The 9,791-nt window shown below is 44.8% G+C and overlaps 1 protein-coding gene across 1 annotated transcript in view; it reads right to left on the reverse strand.

Moving 5' to 3' along the window:
* KPNA1 (karyopherin subunit alpha 1) overlaps positions 1 to 8,825 on the reverse strand; it is a 57,751-nt gene extending 48,926 nt beyond the window's left edge. Inside the window, 1 exon segment of the mRNA XM_050333223.1 lies at positions 8,717 to 8,825. The gene's annotated coding sequence lies outside the window, so the exon portion shown is untranslated.
* Between the last annotated feature and the right edge of the window lie 966 nt (positions 8,826 to 9,791).

Raw genomic sequence — 9,791 nt, forward strand, 5'->3', positions numbered from 1 at the left:
CAGATAAAAACCTCTGGAGACCTGGTAAGGAACTTTCATGGTGTATTCTTAGGGCTTTTGTGTAACACCACTCAAATCCCGTATGACACTTTCTCCTCCTCAGTTTGGTTGCCATTAAAAAAAAAAAAAAATTAGTACAATTCTGTCTACTCCTGAATGTTTGCATTTCTCTAAGGAAAATATGACCCCAGTTTTTTTGCTGATTAAGACAAGAACCCTACCAAATGTCAATGTGTTCAAAGCACACACTTCTAGGGGAAATAAAATGTACTGCATTTCTCCTTGCTCATCAAGTAAAAGAAATTCAGAAGCACTGGGAAATACAGAGTCACTTACTGCCATGACCTACCTTGTCCCAAGTAATCATCTAGATAGGAACAAAAATGAACTCCCTGCCTTCGTAAATCAGATATCACTGTCACTAGACTTAAGAGCTTCGCCAGAAGGAATGCCATGTGACTAATACTCTTGGATATTCCGCACGTCAGAGGTACCGAGATGTAAAAATAAAGCCCTTACAAATCAAGACCTGTGTAATGGTATATATAACCACATACATTTTTTATATGTAAGAGTATACATACACACCATGTATGCAGAGCTGAAACCAAGATTAAGAAATACACTGCTGATATTAAAGACTGCTGGAGACAAACTTTCCTTCTTTGGAAGTAGGAGTGGGAATAGTAAACCTATACAAGACATTGTACCTTCTAACAGGAGTATAATGGAAGCAGAAGACTTGAAAATTAAGGCAGAGAAGGAGGTTGAAGAGAAACAGCGTGGGGAAAAAAGTATCTAAACATCCATGATCTGCCGTAATATCAGTGTACATTTCCTAACTAACAGAGCAGTTGACAGAAGGAAAGGACTCACTAGAGGCAGACTTGTGAGCTCTGGTGTGCTGTCAAACTGCTGTCTCTCCTTTTGATTCCTGCCACAGAGACAGTGAAACAATCCTGAAAGGACAAACCATGTTGGAAATGGCACTGTCAAGATGGAACTCTAAGAGTGAGAGAAGCTGGAATTACTCAAGGTAATCAATGTACAAACACCTTTACTTCCAAGGTGATTTTAGCTTGTGTATTGGCTCTGCCATGGGACTCGAGACTTCCTAGAGAAGTTACATCACAATCGTGCTTCTTGACATAATGCCAAATACCTACAGCACAGCCTGGACAGATGTTTGAGCAATTCACTGAGGTCTGATTACAGGATGCATCACCCTCTGACACTCTTTAGCATGAGACTAGAAAACCTATCCAATGTAAAGAAACTAACCTGAAAGTAGCACTCAATCATTCTTTGCTCTCATCGAAACGCTCTCTACAAATTCAACATTTTGGCCACAAATGTGTTTGGGGTTTTTTTTCCCATGAAGTGTAGATTTTAGAAAGTCCTTCTAAGTTGCTTTTTAGTAATTAAAAGGCAACAGATCAGAATGCTAACAGAAGTACTTAAATCTTGTGGAAGTAAACAGATTTCTTGGAAGGGATAGACAATGAAAGGTCTTCATAATAAAACCATGAATAATACAGGGCATAGAATGAAAAAAATATATCCCCTGGGATTAATGCTATTTCCCAGGAAAAACTTCTAGAGCAAAATCCTATGTACATATCCACCAAGTCTCCATACTGTTGACACTGCTATCTGAGGGGAAAAAACAAAATAAAGAAAAACAGACTGACTTCACTCTTCACTGTCACCTCCTGTTGTTCGAAAAACCAGCTCGGTCAGATTAACATTTTGGTGAGGATGCTTCTGCTTCTTTTCCAAAATTATTTGAGCAAAACATACTGGATTACAGGGGTCTACTCGAATGCCCATCAACAGAAACACCCATATGACCTGGGAGACATGGGTGTTACTTTCTAATTTTAAACGGCTTCAGACTCTCGTAAAGCTCAGGACATAGAGAGGAAAGGATATTTAATTGTCTCATCTACAAAAAGCTATTGTTCAAGCACAGCCAATTTCTCAAACCTGTGCTTAACCTTCTCTAGTTGTAAAATGGGATTGGGAAACACGTCTTACAGGCACCATAAAATTAATAGTTACAGCATTTGTAAAGACCAGTAAAGTAAGTTTCACTGATGATATATCAAACTCTAGCACTTAGAAGGAAACAAAATCATCTGAACTTCATTTTCTGTGGTTTATGGAAGTTGTGGCAGCAGAACAGCAGTGACCCACACTTCTTGGGCAACCATCACAGGAGAACGACGGAGAAGAAGTGAAACCACCACCCTCTGCTACACAAAAGGCCACAAGACTAAAGGAGTTTCAACTCCTTTAACCAAAGAGTTCCAGTGAAAAGTGGACCTTGAAAAAGGGGTTAGACTTAAAGGGACTTTCTGTCAAAAACTGGAAGGAAGAAGGGAACTTCTTCATGGAACTGCTGCCCATCTCCGTAATTGTCAAATCTGCTTTATTTTGTAAACTTCCTAGTCCTCCTTGCGTTTTTCCCTGCCCAGTAGTAGGTCTTAATTCACAACTGTTTCTGTTCCAGCGCTTTTGTAAACTTGTGAAAGACCAAACAAGTACTAACTCACCTAATCTACAGCTAACATAGCTTCAGACCACTTGGCAAGTTGGACTGGTACCTGCTTAATCATGAGAATAATCTAAAACAATTAATACAAGGCCTGAAAAGAAACAACGTTGCACAACATGGAATGTGATATTACAGACTAATTACAAACCTCAACACTGACTGTTGCTCAAAAGCAAACAAAAAAATGGAGAAAAAATAGACTGTGCTGCCTGAACAACGCTAAGGCCACCTGATGTCAGGTCTGTAGGGATGTCACATCTTGACAAGATGAAAACGTAGTTAAAATAAGACACCATATCAAAGATATTTCTGCAGAATTACTAATCTTGAAGGGTAAAACAATTATACTCCCAGGTAACACTCAGAAAAATTTTCTGTGCTTACAAAAATAGGTATTTGTTAAGACATGTGCTTAAAATTAGGCCAATATCAGCTTGCCAGGCCCCTGATCTTCTTTACTCTAAAAAAAAAACCCACAGCCAAAACAAAAAAACAAGGAAGCATATTTCTGGTTGCAGCAAAAAACAACCACTAACAGAAATAGAATTATTTGACACTCGGTGCTGTCTCAGAAACTGATCTGACACATCAGCCTGTACTACTACCTAAGCACAATGACAGCCACACAAACAGACAGTTAATTTTTAAAAGTTTGAGGATTATGCACTTTTTCTTTCTTTTTTGAAGAAACACTGATGAGGACATTAAGCAGTAATACATTTACAAGCTTTAGTGGAAGAAGAGGACACCCCCTCAACAGAAGATTATACACAATATATCCAGCACTTCATATACATTTTGTATCATAAAGATATTTCCAACATGTTTTGAGTTTTATTTTTTAGCGGTCCACTTTGACTTAACAAAGCAGCAGATACAGCTTCCAAGTTCCAGAAAGCTTTTAACTTAAGCAAGAGGGCAAAAAACCTGACTGTTAAAGCCAGGTCAACTTCAAATGAAAATATCTTCAAATTTGTTAACTGAGACTTTCTGATATGAGTTGAAAATGTAAAACTCCTTTACAGTATTCAAAGACACTGCAGTGCAATAAATCTGTTTAAATGAAAAAAACCTCATTTCTATGAGGTCTCTATTTTCTACAGTCCACAATCAACCTGCAACCAAAAAGTTCCCACAAATCATAAAACAAAGCAGCTAGTGATGGGGAATTAAACTTTTCAACCGCACGGGATTATACTAACACTAAAAAAAATAACCTCACGTTAATGTGCCCATCTACATGAAACAACAGAAGTGATTATTCCTGTGTAACGTAATCTGTTTTTCTTTTAAAGCAGAGATACATTTGTATTTTGATTAAGATTACAGCACATCCTCCCTGCACTTACAGAATGGGCTGGCCAACAATGTATTTTCTGTAAGGTCATATCTGAAAGAGACTGCTTTAAAAACAACATTTGACAGTCACCATCTGTCAGCAAAAAGATCACCCTAAAATTTCTAACATCCTAATGTGCCCTGAACATTCTTTATGAGAGAACAAGAGTGTACCTTTCAGTATTTCATATCACAAAAGAAAGAAATCCCTGACACTTTAAAGCAAATTGGGTTAAAAATAAACTAAATTATTAATTAAGTTGACTTTGTAGCTTCAAGCAACTTTTTTGTGGGGTTGGAAATATCAGAAGATACTGAAACCAAAGCTACCTTAACCTTCCTATGATGACAAATTTGCCTGCAACAATTGTATTATTCGCTGTGACTCAGCACTATGCAAGGCGTGTGCAAACCCATAAAATAAGAGTAAGTCAAAATTCTACTGATTTCATACTAACTTTGGACATCAGCAACCAAAAGAGTCACATAACACTGATGCATCAGCCACAGCAAGAAAAAACCCACGGGCACCTGAAAGTTTGGTTATGCTCATTTTTCCTCCACAGTACCCCTCCTACCAAAAGCTCTTAAATCCAACACACAGCTCAGAGAGACACGTCTTCTCCTTTCTGATCACTTCTCAATACAAAAAAAACCAGTAGAACAGGAACACATAGGTCAGTTGAAGAAGGCATCATGTAGAAGCTCTGCAAGGAATCCCTGTATCTTTTAAGAGGCAATCTGACCCTACTTCAGACAAACCCCACAACAATCTAATATTAATCACAACACTACTATCTCACTTTACTTACAGGTACATTGTGGTTTCAGCGTCACCAATAGCTGGCTTGTTTGCCAAAATGACATTTTCATAATTCAAAAGGTGAATTTGCTTTCAAGTATAACCAGAGCACTAAATTTGTTAGTCTTGCAATGCGTTGTTTGGAGATAAATATATTCAGAATGTTTAGTCATAGGTTATTTCTTTTATGGTTCTAGAATTGACATATCACTTACATTTAAACTCAACTTTATATAAAATAAAGCATCTCGCAGTTAGCTTCTCACAGAACACATGAATCCTCCTGCTGAGCCTGACAAGCAGTCTGAACTACCAAATAAAAATGGAAAAAGAGGAAATAATTACTCTGGATGATAAGGAAAGCTGTCAGCAGTCGTATTTCTTTCAGTTCCCATGCTTTTAGCTTCTGCCTCCTCATGACACAAAGCATTAATTATGTTTCAAGAAAGTACTCGCATTATCCCAATTCAAAATTTCTTCTATGTCACTGAACTCCATTTACTCCTGTCTTACATGAATGGACCAACAGAAGTCACTCCACGATGTCCAGTCTACCATCACTCTCTAACACTTTTTCATACCCTTCTACTACCACCATCCTTTATAAACCAGCTCTGGGGAAAGGAAATTTACTGTCCCCTGTCTTAGACTGCCTCTATTTTTTATCCTCAAAATGAATTATTAAGCCTGTACGAGGTCTAATGCAGCTCAAGATACTCATGAGGTGGCATAAAATAATTTCCAGTCCTACCATTCTACAGATTTTATATTTAACAGAGATTTCCACTGAATGTTTAGTTTAAACTTACCTTTGATTCTGTTTTTCCAGAATCACTCTACCTTCTCCAATGTAACTTAAAAGTACTGATATTTCTAAAGGCTTTGCATTCTATTGTTGGCATTTTGTATCTTAAAAACTCTGCATTCATTCCTGGAAATAACATTGGGCAGTTTAATCCACTTACTTGCTTGACAGACTTTAAAAACTGTAACATACTAGATTTCTTTTCCTCTGGAGTGGAAAAAGGTTGCCTTGGGATCATAATGCTGCCCCTTTGCTCTGCAATTTACATCAGCATTTTTTTCATCACTATTATTATATTATTTAAACAAGTACTTTCATTATGCTTTAGGCCCTTGGTATGAAGCTGAATAATTTTCTTATCAGTTCAGCTTCCACTCATGTCCTCTGAAAAAGGGGTGACCTGCTCTTTCTAACTTACTGTTTGTGTATTACATCATTCCAGAACCTCCTGTTCAGATATTTCAGCCACTCAGAGTATTTCATCAAGTGAGTAATTCTTTTAATATCTTTTATTTTTCTTGACTTGCTCATGGCCTACTAGGCTCACTCACTATTCCCTCTGGCCTTCAGAAGTACTTAAGCAAATACAATAAATTAGCTATTTGCTGCTGTTCTTCTATTTCTCTTATGCTTCAAATCCCTAACCCTAAATCACATCATTTTTTTTTTAATCTGCCATATGCTTTTTTGCATAAACCTGATTTTAGTTTTTTTAGGAGGGCACTTTTTTACACCCAGTAACCTCTTGCCACTAAGTTAAATTTTCCAATGTAGCAAGTTGGTTATTATTGCCCTAACAAGTAAACTTCTATCTTTAAGAACACAAAAGCAAAGTGAAATCCTCCATTTTTCCCCTGGAGAACTTGTAAAACACTTTAGAACAAAAAATTCCCCAACCTTATGGAGGGACAAACAGAAAGAAATCAAAGCAAGCCTGTCAGATACAGGACAGTAAGACAAAACGTACCATTCTGTTCACTTTAGCTTATTCACACAGAAGGGGAAGACACAAAAAAAAGAAAGAAAAGATCACTGTATTGAAACACTGAAGTTGAAATAAAACCATCAGATAACCCGCTTAAATAAACATTTACACTTAGAAGTCTCTATAAAGAACCTTTCAGAAACTGCTACAACTGCCTGTAGTACTTTCAGTTCTCACAGTGACTTTGGTAAGTGCTGCTGACACGGGCTGTTGCTGCCTTCCCCTTTCTAAATGGACTAAACTGTGACTTCTCCAGGAACCAGCACTCGGCTGAATATACACAGCACCACACCGGCAAGCCAGCTCTGAAGTCATCGACACAGAGAACGTAACATCGGAAAAAATCAACATATGGCACTCTGACAGCAAAAGTCAAACACCCTGGTGCAGTGTTAGAATGAGAGATGCGATGTAACAAAGACTCTGTTTAGAAGTTGGGGGCCAGTGGTGGACGCCAAGCCCCCAAAATAGCCACATTTCTCAGAAGGGGAAGCACTTCTCAGGAGTGAAGCATCACTGCATATGTTTAAAAGATTGTGACAAGAGAACCCACTCTGAGAAAAACCTCTGCCTCGCATGTCATCTTAAGTTACCATGCCTCGAGCTACGACTCATTTCCCCTGTGCCTGTGGCTATGTCTAAAGCATAATTAAAAGGTGCAACTAAAGCTCAAGCAGAAATTTTAAACCCTGTTTTGAGCCAGTTCACATGTCTGTGCAGGTGGTAATGCTGAAGGGAGAACACAGTGAAGTTACAATAAAAAACAAGGACAAATACAAAGATTAGCTTGATTCAACATATTAATTTACACTCTATTTACAATCTACTAATTAACTATTCTATTCTAGCTACTAATTGCTAGAGGTATATACAAAGTAGCTTTAAAATAACTAGTTTCTAGGGATAAAGTTAAAATCCCATTTTCTGAGAGCTCATAGACATATCCCAACTTTATTGAGTCTTTCATTAACATCAACCAGTCAGAGCAGAAAATACGCCTGCAAACAAAAAAATCCAGAAGAACAGCAGCTTGAATAAAGGATAAAGGGACCATTAAACACAACCATTCAGCACCATTTGGGAATTCTGCAGAAACAGCAGCCCAGTATTTTCACAGCTCATGACGTATCTTTTCAGCCCGGAGTTTCAGTTTTCATGAAACGCCCTCAAGAGGCAAAGCTTAAAATCATCGGTCCATGTGCCGCGGTACGGGCAACGCAGACTCGGGGACTATGAATGGGACGAGTTTCTGCCGGATACAAAGTCTCTAGAACAGGGCAAGTGGAAACGGCCACCGAGCGCAAACCCTTCATCCTATGCAGGGAGTCAGAGAGAGAACGCTGTGGGTGGGACAGTGTGAGGATACGAAGCGATGTTTGCAGAGAGAAGGCAGAGCTTTAGTAAAATCAACTAACATCACTGGCGGGGTGGATGGGGGGAGGGGAGGGGAAAGCTTGGAAGATCCGGGAGAAAGTTTCCCTCCCCCTCCACAGAATCACAAAATCAATCAGGTTGGAAAAGACCTCTCAGATCATCCAGTTCAACCTATGACCGAACACCACCATGTCAACCAGACCACGGCACTGAGCAGCACTTGCAGTCTTTCCTTAAACACCTCCATTCCACCACCTTCCTGGGCAGTCCATTCCAATGCTTAACCACCCTTTCCCTGAAGAAATTCCCCCTAATGCCCAACCCAAACATCTCCTGGCGCAGCTTAAGGCTATGTCCCCTCGTCCAGCTGAGGCTCTGCCTCTCCTCACACCCCGTCCCGCAGCAGTCCCCGACTCCTGCAGGCAATCCCGGCGACTTCCAAAGCCGGCGCGCGGCCACGCCACCGCGACAAGCGCAGGGAGCCCTTCCGGCCGCGCGGGGGTTCTCCCCGGGCAGGACGGTCCCGTCTCTCCCTGCACCCCCCGCGCGGTCCCATCCCGATCCCGATCCCGGCCCACGCGCGCGCCGCTCCCGCCGAGCCGGCGGCGGCCCCGCCCCGCCCCGCGCGCGGCCCCCGCGCGCCTGTTGCGCGCGCGCGTGCCGGGGACGGGGGGGCTCCCTCGGCGCGCGGCACCCGCGGCACGGACCCCCGGCCCGCCGAGCCCGGCCCGGGCCGCCCCACAGCCCATCCACACCCGCGCCCTCCGCCCTGCCGGCCCGGCCCCGCGCGCCGCCCGCCCGCCGCCGCTCCCGCCCCGCCGGCCCCGCCGCGAGGGGCCCCGCCGCCCTCCGCACCTGCCGCGGCCCCGCCGGCCCCGCGCTGTCTCCTCTCGGGCCCGAGGCGCGCGAGCGCCGCTCCCTCCCCGCCGCCCTCCTTCCCTCCCTGCCTGCCCGGCGCTGGCTGGCCGCCGCACTGCGCCCGCGCGCGGAGCGCCGCGGCGCCCTCTGGGAGGGGGAGCCCTTCCGGCGAGCCCGGCCGGCCGGCCGGCGGCGCCCTCATCAGGGACGGCGCGGCTCCGGCGGGGAACACTACAACTCCCGGCATGCATCGCCCGCACCCCGCGCTGGCCGGGGCGCCGCTCTCTCCGCGGGCCGTCCTGGGGGCTGTAGTTCAGCGGGCGGCAGCGCCGCGCCCGGGAGGGTCTGGGGACGGGGAGGAGGAGCCGCTTCGCTCCCTCCCCGCCTGAGGGGCGGCGGTGGCGGCCGTCAGGAGGGCGGGTCACGGGCCCGGGCACGGAGGGGATGGCGGTAGGCGCAGTGGCGCAGCAGCCGCTAAAGGCAGGGAGGTGTTAGGCCGTAACCCGCCGTCCGCCAGCGCCGCCACCAGGGAGCTTCGCACCGGGAGGCGGTGAAAGCGGCAGGGATGCCCCAGGGGCTGTTGCAGCTAGGGTAATGCAGCCGGCTGATATTTCCACCGGAGCTAATGCAGGTTCCGTAGCCGTGGCCTCGGTGTCACCGCAGAGCGCGTCACTGCGGGCGCGGAGAACAGCGGGGCCATTTCGCGGTGCCACGGGCGGTCCCGCGGCAGCGACAGACGGGGACAGTGACAGGGACAGACACGGGGACAGTGACAGGGACAGACACAGCCGTGGCCGCTGACCGCAGAGACGGCACGGAAAGCCACGATAGGCTGCCAGTCAGGCACGGAGTGCGATGCGATAGCCACATAACATTGGACTGCGCGGCACAAGCCGGCCCGCACACGCACAGAGGAGAACGGAATGCAGGAGGGGGAGCCCAAGCAGCGCCCTGCCGGGCCATCCCAGGAGCCATCAGCCCACCAAAGGCCCATCTCGAGGGTGGGCAGGTGGGAACTCCAGTTAAGGACTCAGAGGAAGGGACACCTTGTCTACCCCCTTCCCAGGGAAGT

The sequence above is a fragment of the Myiozetetes cayanensis genome, unplaced genomic scaffold, assembly GCF_022539395.1.
Source record: "Myiozetetes cayanensis isolate MyiCay16 unplaced genomic scaffold, myiCay2020 scf5-8, whole genome shotgun sequence".
Taxonomy (NCBI): domain Eukaryota; kingdom Metazoa; phylum Chordata; class Aves; order Passeriformes; family Tyrannidae; genus Myiozetetes; species Myiozetetes cayanensis.